The following is a 27,328-nucleotide window of genomic DNA, read 5'->3' as shown; positions in this document are numbered from 1 at the left end:
CTTTAGCAATCTCAGAGCTGAGTGCAGGGACTGCTTCTTAGGGCAGAAAGCGAGGGCACTGTGCTGACCCACTCTCGTGCATGGGAGCAGCTGGGGGAGGGCTCTGAGAGGAGCGGGGGAATCCATGGTTTGATTTATGGCAGTGAATTCTGAATGAGGTAAGGCTGTTGATCCAGGTGGGACCCAGGTCCACTCTGAAAAACAATGGCTTTAACTTCAAAGATAAGAGTAAACCAAAAGTCCCCTCAAGTGACCATTTTACATTAAAAGTCGGCCACTTGGAGGTGCAGAAAGTCTTCCAAGGTCCCTTCTTAATTTCTACTGAAAGATTATGGGCCTTTGATCTAACTTCAGTCCAGTGGTCTAAAGTCAAACTTAGGGGGGTCGTTATAGTCTGCCCCATTGTTTACACCACGTAAAACACAAAACAAACACAGAAAACACACATACACACACTGACAAATACCTGAAAACAGACACAAAAAACAAATACACACTGACAAATGCCTGAAAACAGACACAAAAAACAAACACAGACTGACAGATGCCTGTTTTCTATCAGACAGACAAAACCAACTCAGAAATGCAGATGGTAGAGTGAGTACACTCCCTGCCCCAGACAAACTCCTGGAGTCCTTCCCCTCGCTCAGGGCGTCCCCCAGAGCGAGCAGCAGCCGGTGATTCCAGCACGTCTGCTGTTCACACTCAGTGCCTCATCCCAAGGCAAAGGTCTCCGTTTCTCATGAAACGTCGCGGCTGCAAATTTCAGCACAGAACCTCGCCAGCTTACAGAAATATTTTTGGACAAAAAATTTCACCTCCAAGTGGGTCTTTGGAGACGTGGGTGGTCACGCCAATCCCGGGACGAGCCCCCAAATGAAAGACTTCGAAAGGAGCCCTTCGCTCAGGCCTCAGGACAATAGCAGACACCCAAGAACTCACGATAGATCGAGCTTGTTGCAAACCACATGAGGCTTTATTTGGGGAAAGCCACAGCTCTGGGGACGACTCATATCCCACGTAGGGGTAGAGGAGTCGACCTCAAGGGGAAAGAGGTCCCAGTTTTTATAGGCCATCAGGGGGAAAGGAGAAGGGGGAAAGTAGGGGATTTCCAGATCTAAACAATATCTATTCTAAAATGATTGATTCCTCAAGAAATGGGTATGGGAGGGATACAAGGAAAAAGTCTAATGAAGGTGCAGCAATGGGCACACACCTGGTCAGAACATTGGCAGACACACAGGTTCAAGGAGTGGCCAGAGCATTGTGCACCTCTATTTTTCTAAATCAGTGAAGCTAGTTCTGCTAACACTGACGTCTATCTTGCCAATTTCAGGGCTTCTGTGTCCTTTTACATTCTGCCAGGATCTTTCAGTACCCTAAGCCTTCTGCCAATGACCTTTGCCCATCCTGGGTCCCTCAAAACTTTATCAGCCTTGACTTACTCAATGTAAAGTTGATCTGCCTCGTGATAGCTGGCCCAGGTGTGGTCATTCACTATGTGTACTCACAGGGCTTTGGAACCCCCACTCATCGTGGTCTCTGCTCCTTCACCCACATGAACCATATTGGCCAGTGATCTAAGAGGACAGGGAGAATCACAGGATACATTGCTTTCTGCAGGTAACAAGCACATTTAGAGAGCAGGAAGTCCTATAGGTTTTTTTCCTAATAAAAGAGTATTATGTCTTTTCTCCCTTGGCTGCAATCTGACCTCACACAATGCCAGCCAGTTAATTAATTAATTAATTAATTGGACAAAGGAAATGGGGTAAAGAGAAAGTTGCTCCTGGCCATCAAATCTGGGGAATGTGAACAGCCTTTGCCTAAACAGAAAGTTTTACAAGAGAGGATGAAAGACCCTCAAGGTGAGGACTCCCCCATGTTCTGACTCAGGAGAGGCGACACCCCAAATCACTCACAAGAAATGGCCTTGATGTAAACCGCAAGAGGACTTTTTATTCCAGGTGCTCTCTGGGGTCCACAGTCGTACACCATGCAGGGGTAGAGGACCTCGGACCACGAGTGCGGAATTGGGACAGATTTTATGGGGTTACAACAAAGTCTGAGCTTCGCAAACCAATCATTTCATAGAATCGAGAGCCCGTGCAGTGTGGGCCAATCGATTAGTACCACTCCACAGTTTCTAGGCCAATCATTTCAAATCATCAAGCTCACACTCCCGGGGCCAATCAGTTTCCTATAGCCTCGGAGGTCTGCATTTGCGCAGGTTCCTGGGCAGGGGTGGCAAATCGCAGTTTCAGTGTATAATCTTTTTTTCTATGGTGCAAGCAGTTTACAGAAGCTAGATAAGCGGTTAGTCAACTCATTTCCTGTTTTCTTACTAGGCCAGGATCATGCATTCAAGGGCCTGTCTTATGCCCTTTCACCTAGTTCCATACAGAGAGCGGGCCCTGGAACAGCAAGAAATGTGACCTTTTACCTAAATACTGGCAGAGAGCAGGGTCTGGAATTTGTCATATTTAGGGCTTCTTAGGAGGCTGGAGTTGGGGCTGTATTTTCCATCCTTTCAAGGGCAGGTTACAGAACAGACTTACAAAGGTTATATTCCCGTGATCACTCCTTTGATAAAACAAAACAAAACAAAAAGCAACCACTCCCCACAAAAAAAAAAAAACCCTTGTAGTTATTTCTTTCACATACCACCTTACAAAAGATAGAAAGCACAACCCCTACTTGTGCCCTGAGCCACCGTACCCAGCTTACACCTTTTTAAGAAAAGTTAGCTAACCATCAAAGCTTGTGAGAGCAGATCCCAGCCAATGGGGCAAAGACACAGCACTCTTGCATTAGGATGAAAGCCTGTGGCACTTTCTGTATACAGCAGTGTGCCCCTTTACCAAAGCAAACATCAGTTCCCCAGTTCTCCAGATCCTACCCACCCAGAACCTGTATCATCAATGTCAATGCTCCCCACTCCCTTTTCTATCTATCTGTATCTCCCAGTGAATCTTTACAACTGAAAAAAAAAATTGCCATGCTCAAAGACTCCTGGTAAGTTCTCCATAACTGTCTTATTCCTTTATGCACAAGAGCAAGCCTTCATCTCCAAGCGACATGACTGTTTTCACGTGAAACACCAAACTTCCACTTTACCTGCTCTCAAGGCTCCCCTAAGGCACTCTCTAACTACCTCCTTTCCCCAACTACCAAACTTAAGGGCATCTCCAGAGACAATACCGGCAGAAGGACTTAACACACTATACTGTCCTCTTGGTGACACAACTATTAGAAGCCTTTCCTACTAAGCCTAAAGTCATGTGAAATAGCTCACATCCTTTCATCTCAAATCATGCCTTGTTTCAGCCTACCCTATCTGACAAGGGATCTGTGTAGGGGTGGTTTTTGATTCAAAAGTCCTAGTCCGCAGTTAGTTCTTGATCTGTCAGTAAAGAAAACCATGGGCCAATTGCTGGAAAGATACCGGCGGGACTTCCGGGTCCCTGGAGGGAAAGGACAAGGCCACTTCCTAGATCAAAGGTGGGTAGCACAAAAACTACACACTTTTCATGTCAAAGGTAACAACAGTTGGCTAACTCCTAAGGTGCTGTGACCTGCACAGCTTTGGGTTTGTCCTGATGAGGGAGACAGAGAGTAAGGAAGGAACAGACCCACAGACAGAAAAGCCAGGACTGGATGGGAAGCAGGCTGGGTTGGAGGTGTGATGATGACACCCAATGTGGCTGTTTGTCTTCTGGAGGGGGCTCAGCACTGAAATCAACAAGCTTGCATGTCACCTGTCCTCCAAGACGCTGCTACCTGCTGAGAGGCCCCTGAGATATTCCAGAGGCACATCCTATCCTGCACATCACCTGCAGGCTGGCTCCAGGCACCAAGAATGGATCAGCGGGGGATGGGCTTTCCCCTTTTTAAGCACAGTCTCTGAGTAAAATCGCGGGCCTTGATCAGAACATTTGTCTTGGCTTCATTATCTTTTCTTGCAGTCTAAGTCTCTTTCAGTCCCAGCCTCCTTCCAGAAATACCCGGTTCATATAGGCCGCGGACCAGCTTACAACAGGGAAGTGAAAAGGGACAGGGAAATTGTGAGCAGCCTATTTGAAAGGACTCTAGTCAGCCCAAACACAGCAAACATGGTTCTAGCAGGCTTTGCTCTGCTCTGTCATTAGCTCTGCCTTGCTAAAAACCATTAGACTACATTCCTAAAAGCCAGCCACCATGGTCTAGTCATTAATTGGCCTCATTAAGCCTCCTGAGGCTTACTACCAAGGTCCAGCTATCAAAATATTGAAGACCAACAGGCAAGTCCCCTTTGGATCATCTAATTAACATTCTCAAAAAAATTTTCTTTTATTGGTTATTTTATTTATTTACGTTTCAAATGTTATCCCCTTCTGTTTCCCCTCAGCAAATTCCCTATCCTATCATCCCTCCTCCCTGCTTCTATGAAGGTGCTCACCCACCACCCACCTACTCTTGTCTTACTGCCTAGCATTTCCCTACACTGGGGAAATCAACCCTTTACAGGACCAAGGACCTCCCCTCCTATTGATGCCAGATAATGCAATCCTCTGCTACATGAATGGCTGTTTTAAAAGATAAAAGTGGAAACTGTGTTTGAATGAGGTGTTTAATTTGTGCTCAATTAAACACCTCATTCCAACATAGAGTTTTCACTTTTACCTTGATAAACCGCCATTTGCTTTTGGTTCACATCTGTCTCTTCCCTAGTGAGAAGCAGTCCTTTGTCCCCTAGGACAAGTACCCTTCCCCTTTTCCTTCTTCCTCTGTCTCCTATCTTTGTCCCCTTTCCCTGTCCTCTCTCCCTCAGGGACAAATAAATCTCCTTTGTGCTGAGAACTTGGTCTTGTGGTGTTCTGAGTGAACTCCAAGGTTCCTTACACTATTGTTAAATACTGTTCTTAACTGAAAGTCATGTTCACATAAATGTATTTGTCTGTTTGGGGGAAAGGGGCATGTCTCTTCTTCATAATGGAAACTGCTTGGAGGTATGGCCATGCTATTGCCCATAGCTCTGGTCTGTCACTCTGTCCAAGCGAATGCTGCTTTCCACAACTCCACATCCCTTTCTTTAATTTTTTAGATGTCCATGATGAATCTTCATGCTTAGTCCAGAGGTATTTTGCCGCATCATCGGTAAAGATGATTAGAAGAAACATAATTGCTGCTATGCCCAGAAGAAACAAAAAGGGACATTTTAACAAGTTAAAGGAATTGAAGCCTCAAACTACATTGAAGATCATTTGTGCAATAATAGCCAGGAAACAATCTGATTATGCTGACTAGTCTTATGTTGAGTTGGCGCAAAAACTAGTTATCTGAATAGACAGAATCTTAATTGAGAAAATATCCCCATTAGATCCAGCTGTAGGGAATGTTCTTAGTGATTGATGGAAGAGGAACCAACCTAGCCCATTGTGGGTAGGGCCATCCCTGGACTGGTGGTCCTGAGTTCTATAAGAAAGTAGGCTGAGCAAGCAGCACCCTCCATGGCCTCTGTATTCGCTCCTCCCTTCGGGTTCATACCCTGACTTCCTTCGATAATGATCAGCAATATGGAAGTATAAGCCAAATTCAATGCTTTCCTCCTCAATTTGCTTATTGGTCGTGGTGTTTTGCTGCAGCAATAGAAACCCTAAGTAAGATACTGATCAGAAGCGTTTTTTAGATCTAGGCGGTGCCACAGTAATGGAGCCACATTCACACTATCATAATTGTGGGCCCAAGCACCCAGAAGGTGGACCTTAATTAATTCTAATTTATATTTTCTTTCATTATAAAGACTCATTCTCATACTATGTGTTGGTAATCCATATTAAATCCAATCTCTGTAGTAAGGCCTAGATCTCATCACCCAAGAACTACTTGTAGCTTCAAGAGAATTAAGACACACACCTATTTTTTGTTGAATATCTATGTGGTCCTTGAGAGCATAGTGATGCTTTTTGTGACATCACCGACAGAGGGGACATTATGTAAGATCACTGACAGAGGGGACACTATGGATGAAGATGGTAGCTGTGACCACCAATGTAAATTGCTGCCACCACTCTGGCTAAAATCAGTCTGACTATAGGAATGCCATATTGTTCTGATATCTGTCTTGTGTATGCCTAAACACCTCTCAGCCTCCCACCCACTCACGGATAGGCACATCTGGCTTGGCAACACTTTTGAAGCTGTATGTGATCCTGACCATGGCCCAAATGCATTGACCAAAATAATTAATATCTGCACAAGCTAAAACATAAAACTGAAATAACTAGAGGAAGCATAAAACAGAAATAATTGACGTGTTGTGTCTTTACTGTATGGTGAAGTTCTGCAAAAAGACAGATGCTGCAAGCTGACTCCATCTCCTCTAATAGCCATGTAATTGTCGGTTTTGTCTTTAAAACCTCTGTACTCCTGAGCTTCAGTACCAAGAGACAGGCATTTTGAAGGTGTTAGACTGCTCTCACTCTGCCGTGATTAATGAACTCCCACTTTTAATTGGTTTAACCAGTATGGTTGTTGGTGACTATCTCACATGGATCAATCAATTCCTATCACTCTTTTAGGTGAGATCAATAAATCCTTTATTTCTTTCATTTCTTGGAGCTCACCATCCTTGTACCATGGCCCAGAAATATTAGCAGGTACCAAAGTGAAGGTTGGTTGAGAAAGTATAAGAATATCCTTCCACATGTGCCACGCACTCTGGTCGAGTCAGCTTGACAGGCCAAGAGGCTTGGAAGCTACTCACAAGGCAGAAGAGTTTCACAGAAACTCACCTCCTAGAGTCTGGTGTCCTCTCTAACCCATACTTTAATATTCCACTCCCGAGTTAGTCTGGTGTATGGATCCACATGCTCTCTTTTAGTATTATCTTATTATAAGTGCCTTTTAAGATTGAATTCTGACATAGCTAAAGCCTTCGCCAGTGTTCCAATGTCCTAGAAAGTCCTTGAGCTGACCATGGGCTTGGAATTCAGGAAGAATGTTGCCTATTCAGTGACATTCAGAATTGCCTCTCTAGTATTATACTCTCACTTTGAATAAAAGCTAAGTCGCTGCCCTACACAGGAATTTACCATCTTCTAGGAAGAATAAAGTTTGAGACCTAAAGAGGAACCAGAATAGATACTTAGAACTATAGATAGCTGAGTTACACCCATACACAGGTATCTACAATGGCCTAAGGGAAAGGTAGACTATACAATAAACTAAAATAGAAACTATGGCAAGGGCACGAAGCCCTTGACTCTGGCTTCTAAGATTAAGTGAATCTTAGGTGGAGCTCTTGTTGATCCCAGTTGTTAACAATGAATTCTATCCCAGGTGGTTCCTGTTAGACCTTCTGTGTTTGTATTCCTCTGTTTTGTGAAAGAATCAAGTAACCTCTTTGTACCTTGCTGGTATGTCACCCAACTTCCTTATTGTCTTCTGTATAAAAAGTTTGATGCTTGATTTGACAAATTACATTCAGATTCTACACAACCTCTCCTGTGTGCATCTGTCTGTCATTCCATCCGATGCTTTGCCCACCTGCCCCAGAGACCCGTTCCACACAGACAAAGGGGCTCAGAGGGTCTGCGGCACACATGCTGGCAGAAATAATACAAGTGGCAAGGTTACACTTTAAACAGGCAATAGAGAAGGTTAGGGCTTTAGCTAATGTTTAGGGACCAGTCAAGATAGCACAGAGGTGTGGAATGCAGGCCTATAATCCTCCTTTACAAGCTCCACTTGTAAATGATAATGGACTGAACTCCTGCAACTAACTGGTAGGATTTAAAAGGTCTGTGACAGCTGCCATTTCCCATAGGTTCTTCATCCAGCTCATGGATGAAGATCCAGTGCTTCCTAAAATCTTATGTAGTTACTTTCCATGGAATCAGCAATAGTCCATTGAACAGAGTTAATGCTGATCAAATACTGTGTATGACTGGTGTCAAAACTTGTTCCACTGGTCTCACAGATTTTTACAGCCAAAGTGGCTGACCCACACCTTCTTGGAAAACACATGTGTATCTTTATTTCCACAATAACACTGGGTGTGGGTCAAACCATTTTCCCATAGTGACATCTTTCCATAGCACTTTGCTAGTTACTCCTCTTTGGTGACTAGTGCCCTTTCATGGCAGAGACACCATCTCCCATACAATTACAAATTTTTAATGTAAACAAGGCCTTGTTTAGATAATTGGAAGGGCTAGAGCCTCCCCCCTATTAGTGTTTCTAACTATTGTTTGAGACATCTGTTGGCTCTTTCTACATTAGCCTGTCCCTGGGGGTTATATGGAATGCTTATGTTGTAAGCTACTTTATGTTAAGCACAAAAGTTTTCAATGCAGAAGAGATATAGGAGGATTGTCCATATTAAGATCCCATGGATAGTCCACAAGGCCATTGAGGAAAGGCAATGAGTAGTGATATGTTTTGCAGACATTCCTGTTGAGTAGAGGCATAAACAAAATGAGAACAGGTATCAACAGCAATGTTTTAGTTAGGGTTTTATTACTGTGAAGAGACCCCGTGACCAAGGCAACTCTTATAAAGGTAAACATTCAGTTGAAGCTGGCTTACAGTTGCAGGAGTTCAGTCCATTATCATCATGGTGAGAAACATGGCATCATACAGGCAGACTTGATGACAAAGGAGCCAAGAGTTCTAAGTGATCCAAAGGCAGACAGGAGGAGGGTCTGAATCACAATGGCCAGACTTGAGCATATGTATGAGACCTCAAAGCCCCGCCTCCACAGTGACCCACCTCCTCTAATAAGGTCACACCTCCTCCAATAAGGTCACACCTAATAGTGCCACTTCTTATGGCCAAGAATATTCAAACCACCATAAGAAACATGAATAAACTCTACTCTCCTGGAAAGAAAGCGACACGAGGCCCAACTATCTGCCAAAGAGCACTGGAGCATAACACAGGGGTTGCTGCTGTCACATGTGACAGACTGAAAAGGAGCAAATTGCTTAACTCTTCTCTGGAAATGAAAATGTCTTTGCATAAAGGAGAAGTGTTTTGATGGCACAGAGTGTGATGGTTAAGGAAACTCCATTTTGCACTAGGTGCCCATTTTAGTAGCCATTTGTCTCTGACCTAAATTTCTGAAATACAAGTTCCTGGCAACCTGTCCTCTCCCCACTAATGGTGCAATTGTTGTAAAATGATTAACTGTTTACTCTGGCTTCCGTAAACTCATTCATCACTGTGTGCAGGGAAAGTAGTTCATCTCATAGCTATAAATTCCTCAGAAATGTCATAATTGGTTTGGTTTTTTTTTTGTTTTTTTGTTTTTGTTTTTGTTTTTTGCCTTTAAAACCATTTCTTTCACTTGATCCTGGGCTGTGTCTCCATATTTTGGGTTAGAGACTGCAGCCCTGCTAGCATTTTTAATACATTTGGATCATTATAATCTGAATTGGGTCTGGTGGTCTTGTCCTGGTGGTCTCAAACTCTGCTTTAAGAATATGACTATCTCAAGAGTGTATTAAGAGTATACAAAATCAGGGAAGTGGAACTGGGACCCAAAGACCAAAGCATCTGCTGTACATTACCTTTGTCTAATAGCCTGGGGGAGACCTGAATGTTACTGAATATGGCAAAACATATGAAGGACCCAGATGATGACACGTGAGTTCCTAGATCCTATGGAAAAGATGGCAGAAGATTCAGTGTCTAAGCAATGTAGAACATCTCTAAGGCTTGTGTTAGCCCTACTACATAGAAACTGTCACTATAAATACTGATGGTAAAAAGATCAATCTTCTAAAACTGTGTCAACTACAAAGACTTCTGCTTGCTGACCAGGGGTGTAGGGTGTGCATTGTACTATAGACTCTGAGGAAGAGCCGTAGGCAGCAGGGTGAAAAGAGTTTTAGCTAAAACAAGGGATTGAGAATGTGTACTCTTGGGGAAAACAAACCTACGAGTGGATTCACAGTCTTATATCTTGGATACAAAGGTGAAAATCAACTGCCTACAGTAACTAGCCAAAGAGCGGTGCCAGGCAATGAACTATCACTGATATACTAGACATGGAATGATGGTTGTCTCTGATCTTTACCTAACACTTACGTAGAACCATGTACCCCTTTGAGATTAATTTTGACACTAAATCATAGAAATGGCTCAAAACTCTGGAGAGGGAATGTTCCAAATGCATCCATGCCCAAATACCCTGCAGTCGCCACATTTTCTCAGTAGGGTCATGGGCTGCCTCGACCCATGGGACAGTCGAACAGGGTCTGGAGATCACCTGCGGAGAGGATGGGGGACAAGAAACTCAAAGAACGGACAGCAAGTCAGGAGGTCTGATCAAGCTGACAAATTTTTATTTATTCCACACACGTTATATACTCATAGGAGCAGGAAGGAGGGTGGAGGGTGATCGCTTTGTCTCTGTGTAATGTACCTGTTCCCAGGAACAGGATATTGACTGGGTAAACAGTTCAGCAGGAAGATCAGGACATAATTGGTTATTAGGCACCTGTCCATAGGATTTATAGCTATTTGTTCTCTGCTGACTTCAAGATCTATGTCAATTTGTACTCAGCTGGGCTAGTGCTTTCCCACAGAGGCCAAGACTTTGTGCCAGCAAGTACTTAAGGCAGTTAATGTTCAAACAAGGTCGCTCCCAACAATTGGCAAGCTCAGGATTGCTAATAAAAGCCAAGTGACAGGGTCCCACTTCTGTACTCTTGGACATAGCTGCTTCCCTGGCATCCTAGCCTCAGGAGGGATTGCTGCTCCTTCTAAAATCTGGGAAATCTGAAAAATTACTAGCTATTAATCTTATGTGAGTGTGTGGGCTGACTAATCTCTCCAAAACTTTTTGAAAATCAAGGGTTTTGAGACAATTCTTGTAAATTTATAGCTTTCGAGGGTGTATGGTATACTCTTCTATAGCTTTACTATTGGAATAGAGATCACTTTTGATCCTTTTCTAGAAGAATCTGAAGCCTCCATGCCTGAAGTCTGTTTCTGGGGTCAACAGAGATGGCTGCCAATTCAGAAGAGTAAGAATGGCTGATTAGAATATCATCCATACAGTGAATGATACAAACATTAAATTTGTTTGTTACATATGGCCTTGATAGGCTCAGTAACAAATTCTGGACACATGGTCAGGCTGTTTTTTCATACCTTGAGAACTTTCCATTGGAAACATGGGCTACGGCTGGGTGAAAGAAGGGTAAAAGGAAATGGTCTGAAATCACTGGGATGGGGTAGAATTGTAAAAAAGACAATTCTTTAAGCCAACTAGATGAATATGTGACAGTAGAGTGTTTGGTGATGCATGGGCCCATTTCCCTCAAGACTTTATTTATTGCTTTTCAATTCTGTAACAGCCTCCAGTTACCAGGTTGCTTTTTTTTTATGACAATAATAAAGGTGTTCCAAGGATTATACAGCCATTCTAGGGGTCTAGCCTATGGACTGTACCTCTACCAGTGCAGTGGCAGCAGCTACTACCCAACCCCAATCTCAGAACTCATGGATCTATCTGTGAAACCTGAGAATTTCAAGAAGAAACAAGCAAACAAAAAGTTCATGATTGGGCTGGTGAGATGGCTCAGTGGGTAAGAGCACCCGATTGCTCTTCCGAAGGTCCAGAGTTCAAATCCCAGCAACCACATGGTGGCTCACAACCATCCGTAACGAGATCTGACGCCCTCTTCTGGAGTGTCTGAAGACAGCTACAGTGTACTTACATATAATAATAAATAAATCTTAAAAAAAAAAAAAAAAAAAAAAGTTCATGATTGTCTGGTTCACGCAAGCTGTATTTTCTGGAACACTTAGGAATGGTGGGTCTAGCTGCCTCTCTCTAAGTCTGAATTTGAAAGAGCAGTCCCTGCTGGCCTTTTGAAGTCCCACTTAAAGCAGAGATGAAGCGTTCACAGGGGTGAGAGAACTGGCTGTTGTTACATTGAAAGATATAATGAAAGGGAAGGAGCAAGGGTAAGGATATACATCATATGACTGGGGGTAGAAAGTTTAGTGTAGGTTGAAAACATGTTTTGCAGTTTATGTCAGAGCTAAGACACAAGACTTGTCCCTAATTACAAATAGAAAGTGTAATGGGGCGTGGGGCTTATGGAGCCAGGTTGGTGTGGGGGAAGCCAATCCTGCCTTCCTCATTTGAGGTATCAAATCCATATCCAAAGTTGAAGCTCCTTTGACACTTCCTCCACAGTCTTGGGCTATTATGGTTCCACAGATCCCTCATAGATCATCATAGTCATCATCTATGGACTGAGAGTTTTAGAGATGGGAGAGATAGGGAGACACAGGGAGGAGGAAGGAGAATGGAGGAAGAGAAAGAGGATCCAGGAGAAGGCCAATTGACAGGTCTTGGAACTTTTCCTAAGAAATGAATGGTTGTCGGTTTTTAACTTTTTTATTTATTGTTATATTACTCCCCTTTTCTCTCCCCCCCCCCATCATTAGATAAGAGGAAGAGATAAGAAAAAAGAAAAACAGAGGAAAGAGATCCTTGATCTAAACTTTATTTTGTTTCTTCCCTGGTCCTACCAGTAACAACCTACCACCCTAGATGATAACAACCATAACACATCAAACAACCAAAACCATCCATCCCAATTTAAGGGACCAGTATGACCATCTTCTTATAATTCCTTCCTGCTGAGTTGGGGTAAAGAATTGCTGTTTGGGGCCCAAGAAAAAATGGTCAGTCTTTAAAACACTAGCTATGGCATATGTTGTCCAGAGTCCATGTGATCAATCATTTCCGATAGCCCTTTGGAAGTTGATTTGCATGAACAATTTGGAGAAATCAGTAACTGAGACAGTTTTTGAGAGTGAATCATCTGGGCTATTTGCTTTGTGAAGACATTCATGTCTCAGCTGACAAGAGATTTTCCCTGGTCAGATCTTATCTTTATATGTTTTGCTGGTAACCATACTTTTTTAATGCTTATAGAGACATAAGCATGACCACTCTCTCATCTTAATACTATTGCTAGTTTCCATTCTAATGTCAACACATCACCTACAGTACATTGGTTGTCCCAGTTCCTCAGGTTTTTTTTCGATAACCCAGTGTCCCTTAGCTGCTGTTGTATCTTTTTCACTAATATTAAGAAAATTTAGAGTTAAAATTATTTATTCAGTCCTTTGACGGGTTTATTCTTCCTTTTTGTTTAATAAGCATCTCTTTTAAGGTATGATTGGTTCTTTCTACAATTGCTTGTCCCGTGGGATTATGTTGTATACCAGTAATATGTTTTATATTGTAATATTAAAAAAATAAATTCATCTTATTGTATATATAAGCAGGAGCATTAAGAGTCTTAATTTGTGTAGCTATCCCCATAACTGACATCATTTCCAATAAGGCTGTAATAACACAATCAGCCTTTTCAGAACGTAAAGCAGTTGCTCATTGAAACCCTGTGGGCATACATTTTTGCGACCTACTTTTAAGAAGGGTTCAACACCTCTTCTAGCCCACCACCCAGAATAGGTAGCGGAAGAGAAAAGTTATTAGCATGTGGAGGGAAATGGACCTGTTCAGCAATAGTTCTTTGATGGTGAGTTTGATCTTCTTAGGTAGCAGTGCAGTCCCATAGCAAACACCAAATACGATTCAACAGCTGCAGTCCAGTCCTTTCAGCAAGCAGACACCTGGCAGCTGTTGTTCAATCCCGAAGAAAACACCAGGCTTGTCAACTGGCCTGAGGTGAGGCTAGAGAAGTGGCCAGCTGCCATAGGAACCTCAGAAGCAGTCCTTGGGCAAGTTTCTTTCAATGGCAGCTTTATCACAAGATGAGCTCAACAAAGCTATGTAAGGCAAACCAATACATGAGTGTCACTAGGGAAGAATATCGAGGTAGAGCCAACCAAAGCTCAGTGCCTGTCTCCCACTGTCTGTGGGGTCATATTTATGCTCCTTCATCAAGAGTTCTTTCACCTGTCTGCTATATCCAAACATCCTTTCACCTGTGTCTGCTTCAGGAAAACAGTCTTTCATGTGTTTGCTTTAGCAAGATGTTCTTTCACCTGTGTGCCCCAGCAAAACATCATTTGACATAAGTGACTTTCCAAAGAACTAGAAGTTTCCATTTCAAACCCCAAGTATGTGTCAATGGTATGGCATATATATCTTTGTTTTCCAAATTCTGCAAAATGAAAACCATCAATCTTTCAGGTATCATTTCTTTTTGTATACCTAGGATTACTACCAGCAGGTAATGGAGTTGGCTTACACAGAGAACATGGAGGACATTTTAAAATTATCATTTCTTTGGCTTGTTGCTAAGGGATAAAAAATTATTTTTCTTTAAACCTTTCTCATTAACATGATGTTTCTTATGAAATTTTGAGGATTCTAATAGATTTCCTATTAGTGATTGGTCAATTTCCTCATTTCCTTGAACTTAATACCCTGGCAAACCTGTATGAGACCGAATATGAGTTATATATAATAGGTAGTTTCTATTTCTGATGGCCTGTTGTAAATTGTATAAATAACAAAGTTAATTCTGGGCTATCAGGAACAGATTCACCAGTCACTATATGCAAAACAACTTTTTCTGCATATAAAAAAGCAGTAATTATGTTAAGAGATTCAGGGTGATCTAATAATACCATAAGAATTGCATATAATTCTGGGTTTTGCACTGAGGTATATGGACTTTTGATCACCTTGCTTTTATGGTCTGATTTATAACCTGCCATCCCCATCTTGTTTGCATCAGAAAGCTGATGCCTCTGGAATTGATGTTCTCTTTACTATACATGGAAGAATCCAATTAGTTCTTTTTTTTAAGGTTTTTTAAAAAAAGATTTATTTATTATTAAAAATAAGTACACTGTAGCTGTCTTCAGACGCATCAGGAGAGGGCATCAGATCTCATTACAGGTGGTTGTGAGCTACCATGTGGTTGCTGGGATTTGAACTCAGGACCTTCAGAAGAGCAGTCAGTGCTCTTACCCGCTGAGCCATCTCTGCAGCCCCAAATAGTTCTGCTTATAAACTGTATATATTTGCTTTTCAGATATTTGTTATTAATTTCACCCAAGTAGTTACTACAAGCTCTGTGCCAATCTCCATTTATCATCCATAAGGACATCATCTCAGCATTAGTAAGAGGTACTCCAATCTCAGCTGGATCTGTTCCTGACAATTGACATAATCTTATTCTACCTTTTATAATTAATTCAGAAATCTTTTCTATATATGCCTTCAATTTATTTTACTTTATGAACTAAGAAATCCGTTCCATAATACTATCTTCTCTTTGCATAATAAGACCAGTAGGAGAATGAGTTGAAGGCAAAATGAGCAAAATACAATTAAATTTAGGACTAATTCGATCTTCACATGCATCCTGCAGTCAACTATACCTGGAAACATAACAAATCTTTGAGAAGTTAATTCACTTTTCCCTAGATTGTTCCTACTGTTCTGAAAGGTAAAAGACCATTAACACCAGGGGCTAACTTGTAACATTCAACTTTTGAGGTTAGTGAAGGGGCATACATGTGACCACATCCAAAGGTATACTTCCTTCTGTAGCACGTATAAGATCAGAAATACTTAGTTTTTATTTTCTTGCCTGCTTGGTGCTTTCTGGTACCAAGGAGGATGGCTCATTTTGTTTGCTGAGGGGCCTTGAGCTGACAGGCCCCTCTGTTTTCTGATGGCAAGCGATTACCTCATATGTCTCTTTTGGACCTAAAATCCTTAGACCAATACTTGCCCTTTCCACAGTGGCTACAATACCCTACAATACCTTTGTGTTTTATTGTAGCCCAAACCTGCTTGTTCTCTTCTATGAATACCATATTCTCCAGAGTCAATGTACCTGCTATTTTGAGTTCTGAATCTTCTAGCCTTACAATTTCTTTGGAAATGGCCAGATTCAACACAATTAAAGAAGTGGGCATTTTGATTCCGGAGACTTCTAGCTACTGTTTGCCCTATGATATTGGTTGGCATTATGCTCCCAAGAGCCAATACAAGGTGTCTCTCTTATCCATTCTTCTATAGGGGTCCCTTGTGCTTTTGAATGGTCTGATTGCTCTCTTACATTCAGTATTTGCATTTTCAAATGCCAAGATCTCTGTCAACAACTGTTTTGTTTTAGGGTCTGATACAGCTCTATTTGCAGCTGAACACAATCTCTGTAAAAAAAAAAAATTCGTAAAGCTTCTGTAGGACCCTGTATTATCTTAATAAATGAGGTAGATTCTCCCCCCCCCCATCATATCCCAAGTTCTTAAAGATGCAACACAACATTGTTTAATAAGACATCATCAGATTGAATTTGTTCTTGTAGGTCAGCCTAACACCCTTTACCAAGCACTTAGTCTTTAACAACTATCCCCCTTGCTATATTACTTTGTTCTATTTTTGTGGCATCATACCTCCATCATGACAACTGCACTGGCTGGTTTTGTTTGTCAACTTGATACAACCTGAAGTTATCGCAGAGAAAGGAGCTTCATGTGAGGAAATGCCTCCATGAGATTCAGCTGTAAGGCATTTTCTCAATTAGTGATCAAGGATGGGAGGGCCCCTTGTAGGTGGTGCCATCCCTGGGCTGATAGTCCTAAGTTATATAAGAAAGCAAACTGAGCAATCCAGGGGAAGCAAGCCAGTAAGAAACATCCCTCCATGGTCTCTGCATTAGCTCCTGCTTCCTGACCTGCTTGAGTTCCAGTCCTGACTTCCTTTGGTGATGAACAGCCATGTGGAAAGTGTAAGCTGAATAATTCCTTTCCTCCCCAACTTGCTTCTTGGTCATGTTTGTGTAAGTATAGAAACTCTGACTAAGACAAATAACCATTGTAATTGTTGACCAGCTTCGATAGACAGCTGGCACCATTTCCTTCTAGTCCTAGGTATAACTCTATGCTGTGCAACCTAGTTACTTAACAGTTCTTTAACAAATAGAGAACAGCTTGTTTAAAATACATTTCTATTGGACAACATGTCAGATTATTAGAAGCATGAGCACCATCATGAGCATGTATATGCTGCACAAAGACTGGGAAGGCTGAAGGTTCCTCTGTAGCTCCAAGCAAATCCTCTGGCAGTGCACTTGGCAAAACACTAACTGTACTGTCTCCCGCTCTTTCTGGCCCCTGTCTCACAGAGATGCTCTGGGCACCTGACAGTGAAAGGTCATAGAACAGGGTAGGGCAGCAGTTTGTCTTCCTGCCAAGTTTGCTTCCCTTTTTTATCATGCAGTGAAATTTTTATCCTAGACACTGAGACATAAGAACCCTGTTGTTCTCCTCCCACTACTGGCTCTTTTTGCTTTCCAAGCCCTTCAGCCTTTATTTACAAACTCTCTAAGTACATAGCCAGCTCTCGAGTTCTTTGTAACAGAAGAGGATTGAGTGAGCCTTCTGAATTTTCAGCTCCCTCTTCCCACAATACTTTTTCAAAATGGTGTACATGAAAACTATGAAGCAAAGCAAGCAAGCAAACAAACAAAACAAAAAACCAAAAAAAAAACAAAACAAAACAAAAAAAACAAAAAAAACAAAAAAAATCTCATCTGGGAGCAAAGCAGGAGATCACCTAGAAGCAGTAGCTGTTATTTTGTCAACCTCCTTAAATAACATTTCTAACCCATCAAAACTTGTCTTTTCCTCTACTATATTAAAAGTGAAGTTACCCATCATGCCTAAGACATGTTGGGTCCACCCGTAGGCTTAGGCTTTGAAAAGCCTACTTAATTTAGGGTTCTTTAATACTTGAATCTCCCTTCTATCCCACTAACTGAAGGTAGGGGAGAAAAATTGTTAATAGGTCAAAAGGGGTTATGGACCTGTTTAGAAATAGTTCTTTGAGGCGATTCCAATCTTCATTATCAGGATAACAACAGTCCAGTCCAAAAGCAAACACCAAACACGAATCAGTAGCAGCAGCTCTCCTCTGTAGCAGTATTGAAGTGCAGAGAAACATATATCTTGTCATATAATCTGACAAGAGATATGGTCAGTCAATGGTGCTGGTTGACAGCTCAAACACTGTCTGAAGAGAAATGTTACCTTAGCTTTTTTTTTAAAATATGAGCACACTGTAGCTGTCTACAGACACACCAGAAGAGGCCAATAGATCCCATCACAGATGGTTGTGAACCACCATATGGTTGCTGCGATTTGAACTCAGGACCTCTGGAAGAGCAGTCAATGCTCTTAACCGCTGAGCCATCTCTCCAGCCTGGTACTTTAACTTTTTAAAAGACTAAATAAATGACACCTCTTTGCCCCCATCAGTGTAATACAGGGATAATCCAACAATAGGATTTTTGGTGAAGAGTCAAGAGAGTAGCCAAGGAAGCAGGGACAAGGCAGAGATTCATTTTTGTTAGAGTAATGATTCTCAATCTGTTCTAGGAATCCTATTAGACAGAGAGCAGACTGGGAGTGGTTTTACAACAGCCATTGAATGTGAAAGAGGAAAGGCGCTGTAAGCGTATCTAGCTCTTTGCCTAAGGTCTGCATTGTCCTGTTTCTGTCATTTTTTATCATGGTGGCAAGTGCATATGAAGAGGTCAGCTCAGAGCCTGTGGAAAATTTCACCAGGCCCCAGAACATTAAGGCCCCTCCCCTCCTGGAAGAGAGAGGTCATGGAACACATAGGCACCCCCTCCCCTCAGGAAGGAAGAGGCCAACTACTTTCCTCAGGAAGACCACTGTGGGAGGGGCCGACTGTTGACCACCTGCAGATAAGGGAAGCCCTTGCTACCTCATTATCTAAAGACCAATCAGTTTAGGTGTCACACTGTTCTACCAATCACATTGTGCCTAGTGGCTGCTGCTCTATTTTACCCCTGAAAACTGTATAAAAACTGGCCAAATGGGTTGCCTGGGGTTGTCACCTCTCCTTTGCATGCAGGACCACCCCAGTGCACTGGAACAATAAACTCCAATTGCTTTTGCATTAATCTCTGGCTCCAAGTGGTCCACTCAGGAGGTTCCCAGAAGCAAGGCTTGTCAGAGTCTTACACATAGACCTTGGTCAGAATTCTAGGTGTCCTTCCATCAGGGTATGAAGCCATTCTAGCACTCTCTAGGGCTGATATAGGGCTCCTGTGAGTATAAGGGAGGAATTGAAGATAAGAAGCTGTACAGATTGTAGTATCATATTTATCAAGCGCCATGTCTTTTAGGGTCATAGGACAGAATTTAGAGCTTAGATTGCCTCAGGAGAGTGTTCATGGGGAAGAGGGGTTTTATTTCCTTTTAAGTGGTCAAAGAGAGGCTGGAGAATGCTTGTGGGATGGGGGAGCAGGGGTTGAAGCCAGTTAAGGCTATCCAAAAGGCTCTGGAGAGAGGCAAGAGTTAAGTTTTGGGGGAAGGAGAGTTTGGGTTTGAGAGGTTGTGAGGTAAGAAAGACTTCTGTCTCTAGGAATATAATAGGTGCTGAAAGACCAGGAAAAATTCAGACCCCTGGTGCTAGAGCACCAAGAATGTATGTTAGCTGGTTCAGTGACCCTGTTCCAGGAACTGGCCGACCACAAAAGTTAGATTAAAATCCTGAGAACAATCTTGAGACGCAGGGAGTTTCCCCTTGTGATTTTTTCACTGGTATTTTCGTCATTTTCCAATAATGCCCTCCCTACCCCCTTGGGTTGTGTTTTTTCCTTTAAATACCGCCTTTCCCAGCTACTCAGGGTCCACGGTCCTCTACCCCTGCATGGTGTACAACTGTGGGCCTCAGAGCACTCCTGGAATAAAAAGTCCTCTTGCGTTTTGCATCAAGGCCGTTTCTTGTGAGTGATTTGGGGTGTCACCTCTCCTGAGTCAGAACATGGGAGAGTCCTCACTTTGTGGGTCTTTCAGTGTGATAAGGTATATCTTATGAGGGGCTGTTTTAAATCCCCCAAGAAGATAAGGAAGGTATTAATTGATCCTTAAGCAAAGAGGGGCAGGAGGAAGAAACTCCCCATACCAGGATGTCATCCAAGTAATGGTAAATAGTGAGTCTTTTGTCAAGTAAGGTTTTAATGCAGTGGCAACAACAGCCTCTGGGCAGGCAGTGGGACTGTTAGCCATTCCCTGGGGATGAGTTGTTCATTGATACCACAAAGCTGGCCCAAAGTTGTTAATTGGAGAATACTGAAAATGTCAAATGTTTACAGTTTTCAGGGTTTGATATCTATTGCCAAGGGAAGTACATTGGCAGGGTTGGCTGAGACACCGGGTAGCCCTCCCTCTTTAGGGAGAACACCAGATCCACACAGTTTTATTAATTTCCCTTAAGTCTTGTAGCAGTCTCCTTTCCCCTAAGCTCTTTTTTATAGGGAACACAGAGGTGTTCCATGTACTGCAGGAGAGGTGGATATGCTAAAGTTGGAGTTGTTCTTTTACTAACTGTGTGAGTGCTTCAAGTTTCTTCCCATTAGGATGAAAATAATTTTCCATGACCAGACCTTTAATATTGAGTTATTTCTACTACTTGGTGAAAAATGAAAACATTTAAACAAAAATCAAGCAAAGAAGAAAGAAAATTCTAAGTTCTGGGATGTTATATACTGGCCCGTGGCCTACTTGAACTGGGTACACCTGGGAGGCAGGCTGGGGCTGAAAGAGACTAGACTGCAAGAGAAATTAATGGAGACCAAGACACGATTCTGTTCAAGGCCCGCCAGTTTACTAAGAGAGTATGCTTACAAGGGGGAAGGCCCATCCCCGGGCCAGTCCATTCTTGGTGTCTGGAGCCAGCCAGTAGGTGACATGAGGATAGGATGTTCCTCCTTATCTCAGCAGCCTCTCAGCAGGTAGCAGTGTCTTGGAGGAGCAGTGGCAGGTGGCAGAACAATAGAGCCATCTATACAGGAAGGCTCCACCCTAGGTAATTTCCTTAGTGGCATAAAGGTCAAAGTCTGGATCAGCCTGTTTCAGGCTGGGGGAGGTTATACTGGGACAGCTCCATTATCTCAACCCAAGGTTTGTTCTAGGAATTCAGGTGTTGCTGCTCTGTGTTGTGAAAGAACTGTCAGGCACCTTGCAGCTAGAGAGCTCTGAGTTCTAGCTGAGCTGATAGGCAGCTCCCAGCTAGAGCTCTGAGGTCCAACTGCCATCAGTTTCTTCTCTTTCTCCTCTCTTCTCTTCTCTTCTCTTCTCTTCTCTTCTCTTCTCTTCTCTTCTCTTCTCTTCTCTTCTCCTCTCTTCTCTTCTCCTCTCTTCTCTCCTCCTCTCTTCTCTCCTCTTCTCTTCTCTTACCTTTCCTTTTTTCTCTTCCCTTCTTTTCTTTTCCTTTCCATTTCTTTCCTTTCCTTTCCTTTCCCTTTTTCTCCTCTTCCTTGTGAGAGACCAAACTGTGGGAAACCAGACCTTCAACAACTCCCACCCTGAAGATCCGACAGACCCTTTGATGGGAGCAGTGTCACCCCCTCCTTCTTGTCTCCACTTGGTGCATGGGACTGTTTAGATAGAACCAGCATTCCAAGATAAGCCGCAAGATGTTTGAAGCCTGAAGTCAGCATCTGCCCCAGATGTCCATCCCTTTCTCTGTACTTTGATTATTCCCCCCTCGGCCCCTCCCTATTTTCTCTCACTGTGTGCTTATAATCGGGCTCCCAGCCTCCATTAAACAGACCTTGACAACCCTTTGCTTGTTCTCGATACCTTTTCTCAACAGTTTCTTTTTCAGGCTTGGTCCCCCTCGATCCCACAAATAACTAGGTCCCGAGGGTTGGGATACTTCCTTTTCTTTCTTTTCTTTTCTTTTAATTTCTTTTTTCTTTTTAGAAGGCAGATGTCCCAACAAGCCGAGGGCAGGTTTAAAGAGGCAATTTGACTTTGGAGGAGGGACTTTAGTCCAAGGGGCATGGATGCTGTCCTCCTGTCTGAGCTTTTTAAAATCTGTAGTTTGATAGAGGTACCAATAATGTGGTTTAGCCCATGTGGGGCAAACATTGACTGGGAATGTCTGAAGAGGTTTATGGACAATAGGGGGAGAGGTGGAGTTGGCCTGAAGCTTGAGCAGAGTTCTCTCCACCTCTGTAATGGAATCACAGATTACAAAGTTGTGTTAAGGGGTGTGGAGAGGAAGCCAGAGGCTTATGCAGCATTTCCTCTGTTGTCTTAGCTGAGTTCTGGAGAATGCGGTATTGTTGAGCAGACAGGTGGAGGTGGGCTGCAGCTGGCTCAGCCTTCCATCTGCCTTTGTAATAGAGTCCAGTGTTATGGTGGTAGGTAGGGATTTAAACTGGATTGGGCCAGGCAAGAGCTTGTTGCCATGGAAGCAAAGGAGATGGCTTTATGTATGAATTTAATTTTTTGTTCAAGGACTGTGAGATCTGGAACAGGGCGGGCTTTAGGATCATCATCCTCAGACTCGTGTGCCTGAGAGGATACAGCATCCTTGGCAGGTTCCATTTTTGAAGGTCCTACACACTGGTGAATTGTAGCTAGGGATAGGCAGAAAATAGGGGGAGGTACCTTCTTGGATGTCTCGGTACCTGGTTCGGCTGTAAGGGTCTCCTGTGGCCATACATGGCATTATTTCAGACTTCCTCCCCGGATGAGGAGGCTTGCTTTTCGGTAAGTTTTATTCCATGGGATTTTGAAAGGGCGCGCATTTCCCCAATTTGAGGTTTCTTTTGTTATGATGAGGTATTTCCCATGATAGAAAAGGTTCTGAAACTCTGAGGTCAGAGAGGAACTTTCCTGGATTCTGTGCAGCTCCCCAGGGGATTTCCCGAATTTCTTGATGTGAGCCAGAATGGTCCAGACTAACATTACAAACTCCATTTTGTATTCAGACTCCATCTTATGTTGAGCTTGTCCTCAGGCTAAACTCAGGAACTGGAAAAACCACAACTTGTTCCAGGAACCAAGATACCCCCTAGCAGTGGCCAAAACTTTCCTAATAACAACTCCTACTCCACCCTTAGTGACAGCCAATCAGCTCTTAGGAGGAAAATACCTAATGTTACATATGTCTCAAAATAGATTGCTCCAATTAGCCACAATTGTACATAACAAGTTGAAATAATTGCTAGCCAATAGAAATGTGCCAAGTTGTAAATTCTCAAATATAAATCAATCATGTAACTGCCAAGTTGGAAACCCCCTTACCCCACTGAAAACATGACAAATAGGCAAGATTTTACCAGCTCTGGGCCTTCCACACCGATCCGCAGTTCTGTAGAGGTTGGAAGGTCTGAGCTCCAGCTTGAATAAAGACTCTTTGCTTTTGCATGCGAGTTGGACTCCTGGTGGTCTCTGGTGGTCTGTGGAGACCCTTCTATCTGGGTATAACAAGCCTAGCTTCAAATTCCAGACAAATAAGTGATTGCCCTAAACGGCTTTTAATTGGTCATTGTAGAACCAGGTTTTTGATTGTTTGTTTTTGTTTTTGTTAGACAAAGCTAGCTGTCAGGGTTCAGGCAAAGGTTTAGGGCCTTCTATCAGTGCCAAGGCGAAAGCCTTGTCCAGGTGTCAGTTGCCACTTCAACATACATGAGCCCAATGCAAAACTGAAAAGGAAGGAAAATTTAGATTGCCAGTCCTCAGTGTGGGGAGGCTTAGGGCCTTTGAGCTAATACCAGATGGCTAGTGGTACTCACCTATCTCCCTCTTCTAATGGAGATCTGTTACATCCACATTGGGTGCCAGTTGCCGCCCTATGTCTGAGTATCCCTTGGGGTAGAGAGGCCTAGTGTGCACAGGCTGGACTGGAGGGAAGGAAGCTTAACCAGGCGTGGGAGATTACAATACAGAATCTCTGTCGGCAATGAGTGTGTGGGCAATTAACATACCCAGAAGCAGCTTTGGAGAACTGGTTCAATTTATTCGGGAAAAGGTGTATTTATGCTGTTGGGGGGGTGGCCAGGGTCTCTGGAGGCAAGGCTTATATGACTGTGTATCACTAGTCAGGGTGGTATGTTTGAAGATAATTCGTCTACATTCTCAGGGGCTTTAGGGTTCTGGGAAAAAACTGTAGGTTTTCACCACAAGGAGTGAAGCCTGATAACCAAGTTGTACTATGATATATCCAAACTTTGGTTTACTATGGGCTTTCTATCTGGGGTGAGTAGATCTCGTGTGTGTGTGTATGTGTGTGTGTGTGTGTGTGTGTGTGTGTGTTGCTATCATAATGTCAAGGTTTCAGTTCCTGGGAATCCAACGTTTCCTCTTTGGTTATCAGTCCCAAGGCTGCTGTATGCTCCGACTATGGTGTGCTTGAGATAACCTGTGTTCCCTATTGGGAGATATTTTTGTACACTATGCATTTGTTATGCCCAGATCGAGAGAACCTTCCCACCCCAGGGACCACCAGGGACCGTGAAAGAACCTAGTGGGGAAACCCCCACTTAATTCCCGATTCGGCGTGCAACCAAGAATCACGAACAGAACAGAACAGAACGCCTTGATGTAAAAACACGAGGTAGTTTAATGGCGGAGCTCCAGGTCAAAAAGTATCTCACGCAGAAGACAGTGGATTCAACCACAAGGCTTAGAAGCTAGGGGTTTTTATAGTAAAGGGGCTGGGGCTGAGGGAGGAATTGGCACGATTTGACATGATTGGTCCATTTAAACATCAGCAGACTGTACATGCAGATAACATTTAACTTAGGTCAGAAGGGCGGGAGATAGGGTTGCGCTGGGCCAGTCCAGCATGTCATTCTCTTTATCTTTATGGCCAAGCAGCCTCAGGAATGTCTTAATGACGGGCCTACCCAGGCATGTCCTGGCCTGTTCTGCTATGTTCTCAGCCCCAGGTTTCAAAGCTTACAACCAACTCTTTGGGCTATTTGACATAAATTACATGAATCACAGGTCTCAAGTTTTATTTTTTTTCAACCGCAACTCCAATGCAAACACACAAGAGTCTTTATTCAAAGCTGGGTGTGGTGGCACACACCTTTGATCCCAGCATTTGGGAGGCAGAGGCAGGCACATTTCTGAGTTCAAGGCCAGCCTGGTCTACAAAGTGAGTTCCAGGACAGCCAGAGCTATACAGAGAAACCCTGTCTCAATAAACAAAAACAAAAACAAAAAATAAATAAAAAGAGTCTTTATTCGAACTCAGGTCACAGCTTTCCTGTTGCAACAGGTTAAGAAAGTGTCCCCTAGGTCTAGGGGTTTAGGGTTTATATAGGGGAAAAATTGCAAGCAGGGGATCCCAAGCCTTGGTGTTATGTTACTGGGTGCATAGCGTCTGTTCAAACCACAAGGAGAGACCACACATCTAAGAGGGGCATCTTGACCTGGGAACAACTCATGTTTTCTCAGCCCATCCTCTTATTGTGACCAGCATATCCTGTTATTGTGAGCTGGTCACAGCTGTTATCTCTAATTTTGACTGCTGAGAATACTTTGTGATCTTTTTCTCAGAGCCCAAGGGTGGAGCCATGTCACCACTAGGACCAGTAAGTAACTCAAAATGGAGTTTGAAGATCAAGATGGAGTTTACCATGCTACTTTGATCTCTTCATATTCATATGCTGATTTCTGTACCCAGAGATCTGGCTTTAATCCAGACCTTGGTATGACTCAGTGTTTTGTAAAGCATTATTCTCTGCCACCCCCTGAATAGCCTATAGCTGGGTGGGAGAGGATAAAGTGAGACTTCCGTGCCCTGAGAGGAAGGCTCTCAGGTGGAAAGACAGGAGTTGCCATCAACAGACATACAAAGGAGGTCAGAGCAAGACTTAGATGGCAGGTAATTGGCCACATGGCTGGGAAGTAGCTTCAGGCCAGCATTGTTGGATTAGAATAGCTCAGAATCTGCCCAGCTATAGTGCTAGAAGTTATTAATAAATTTAAGGGACTCCATGTGATTATTCAGAGCTAAGGCAAGCAGAAAAATGCCCTAAATTTTTACAGTTCCTGAGAAGGCTCGGCTGATTCCATGATGGGCTTCAAATTGGTAGTTAAGGAGACAAGGGCTAAATCTCCATTTCCAAGAACTGGGTGATCCTAGGCAAGTCCAGGCCTCAGAAGCTGCCCTGCCACCTGGCCTGAGACAAGGACAATGGGTCAGCAGCAGTTTTCAGACTTCCTCAGTAACAGTCTCCAGACCTCCCCAGCAAGTTTCCAGCCCCCACACCTCAGTAATGGAACGTCTGTAGAGATAGACCCGACAGATTAACATAGAGGTCACCTACCCTGGAATTTCCTAATGTGTTTTAAATCAGTCCTGCAAGCTCACTTGGTTGTCTCTCTGCTTTGGTAATGGGAGACCACATCATGCTGGACTTCTGCAGAATAAAACAGTCTTTGTGTTTACATACTATTTGGGTCTGGGGTATCATTCTTTGGTGAATCATGGACTTTTACATTCCCTTTGTACAACATTGCATGATTAGCTTCCTGCTGATTTTGTCCCATTGTATGATAGTGAGGAGGTCAGCTCAGCCCTTAGAAAATTCCACCGGGCCCTTCACCTCCTAAAAGTGAAAGGTCATAAAGAACAAAGGCACCCCTCCCATCTGGAAGGGAGGGGCTAATTACATTCCTCAGACCGTAGGGAGGAGGGACCGACCACCAGAGCTTTTTGACACATTCTGAGTCCATTGCCCACCCACCTCATTCCCTATAGACCAATCAGTTTAAAAGTCACACTGTTCTGCCCAATCATATTGTGCCTAATGGCAGTGGCCCTGAGAACTGTATAAGGCTCGCTGGATGGGCTGCATGAGGTCGTAATCTCCCCATGTGCAGGGTGACCCCAACATGCTGGATTAAATAAAATTCCTCTTGATTTTGCATCGAATCTGGCTCCATGTGGTTCACTCAGGGGGATCCCCAGTAAGCTAAGGCTCGACAGAGTCTTACAATAGTTGTCTACATCCTAGCCTGTCCAATTTCACCTGGAAACAGTACAGAAGATGCTGTGTTGCTTAACTAACTTGTGTAAGTCATCAGTTCATACACACTTCTTGATTACAACTTCCTGTTTTCTTTTTTTCAGCCCTCCTATCCCCAAAACTCTGACAGCTTGCTCTTTGTGATTCCTTTTCCTGTGGGGTCAAAAGAAGTAGATATAGTGGATGAGTCAAACTGCATACAACACCAACCGAATCAGTGGTTCAACCTGTTGATCTGTTGTGCTGGGAAAAAGGAGACTAAGAACACAGTAAAAGAATTTATTAGGCAGATGTAGGCAGTTCTATGTGAGTTCATGGCAAGCCTGGTCTACAGAGCTAGTTCCAGATACCCAGAGAAACAGAGATACCCTGTCTCAAAACAAAACAAAACAAAACAAAACAAAACAAAACAAAACAACGACTAAAAAACCCCAAAGTATCAGACAAAATATTTTACAAAAGCTTTTCATTTTTTTACATTGTTTTTATTTTGAGACAAGGTCTCATTCTGTAGTCCTGGCTGACA

Source organism: Mus musculus, chromosome 18 (genome assembly GCF_000001635.26).
Source record: "Mus musculus strain C57BL/6J chromosome 18, GRCm38.p6 C57BL/6J".
Taxonomy (NCBI): Eukaryota; Metazoa; Chordata; class Mammalia; order Rodentia; family Muridae; genus Mus; species Mus musculus.
Note: the sequence above shows the minus strand (reverse complement) of the source record.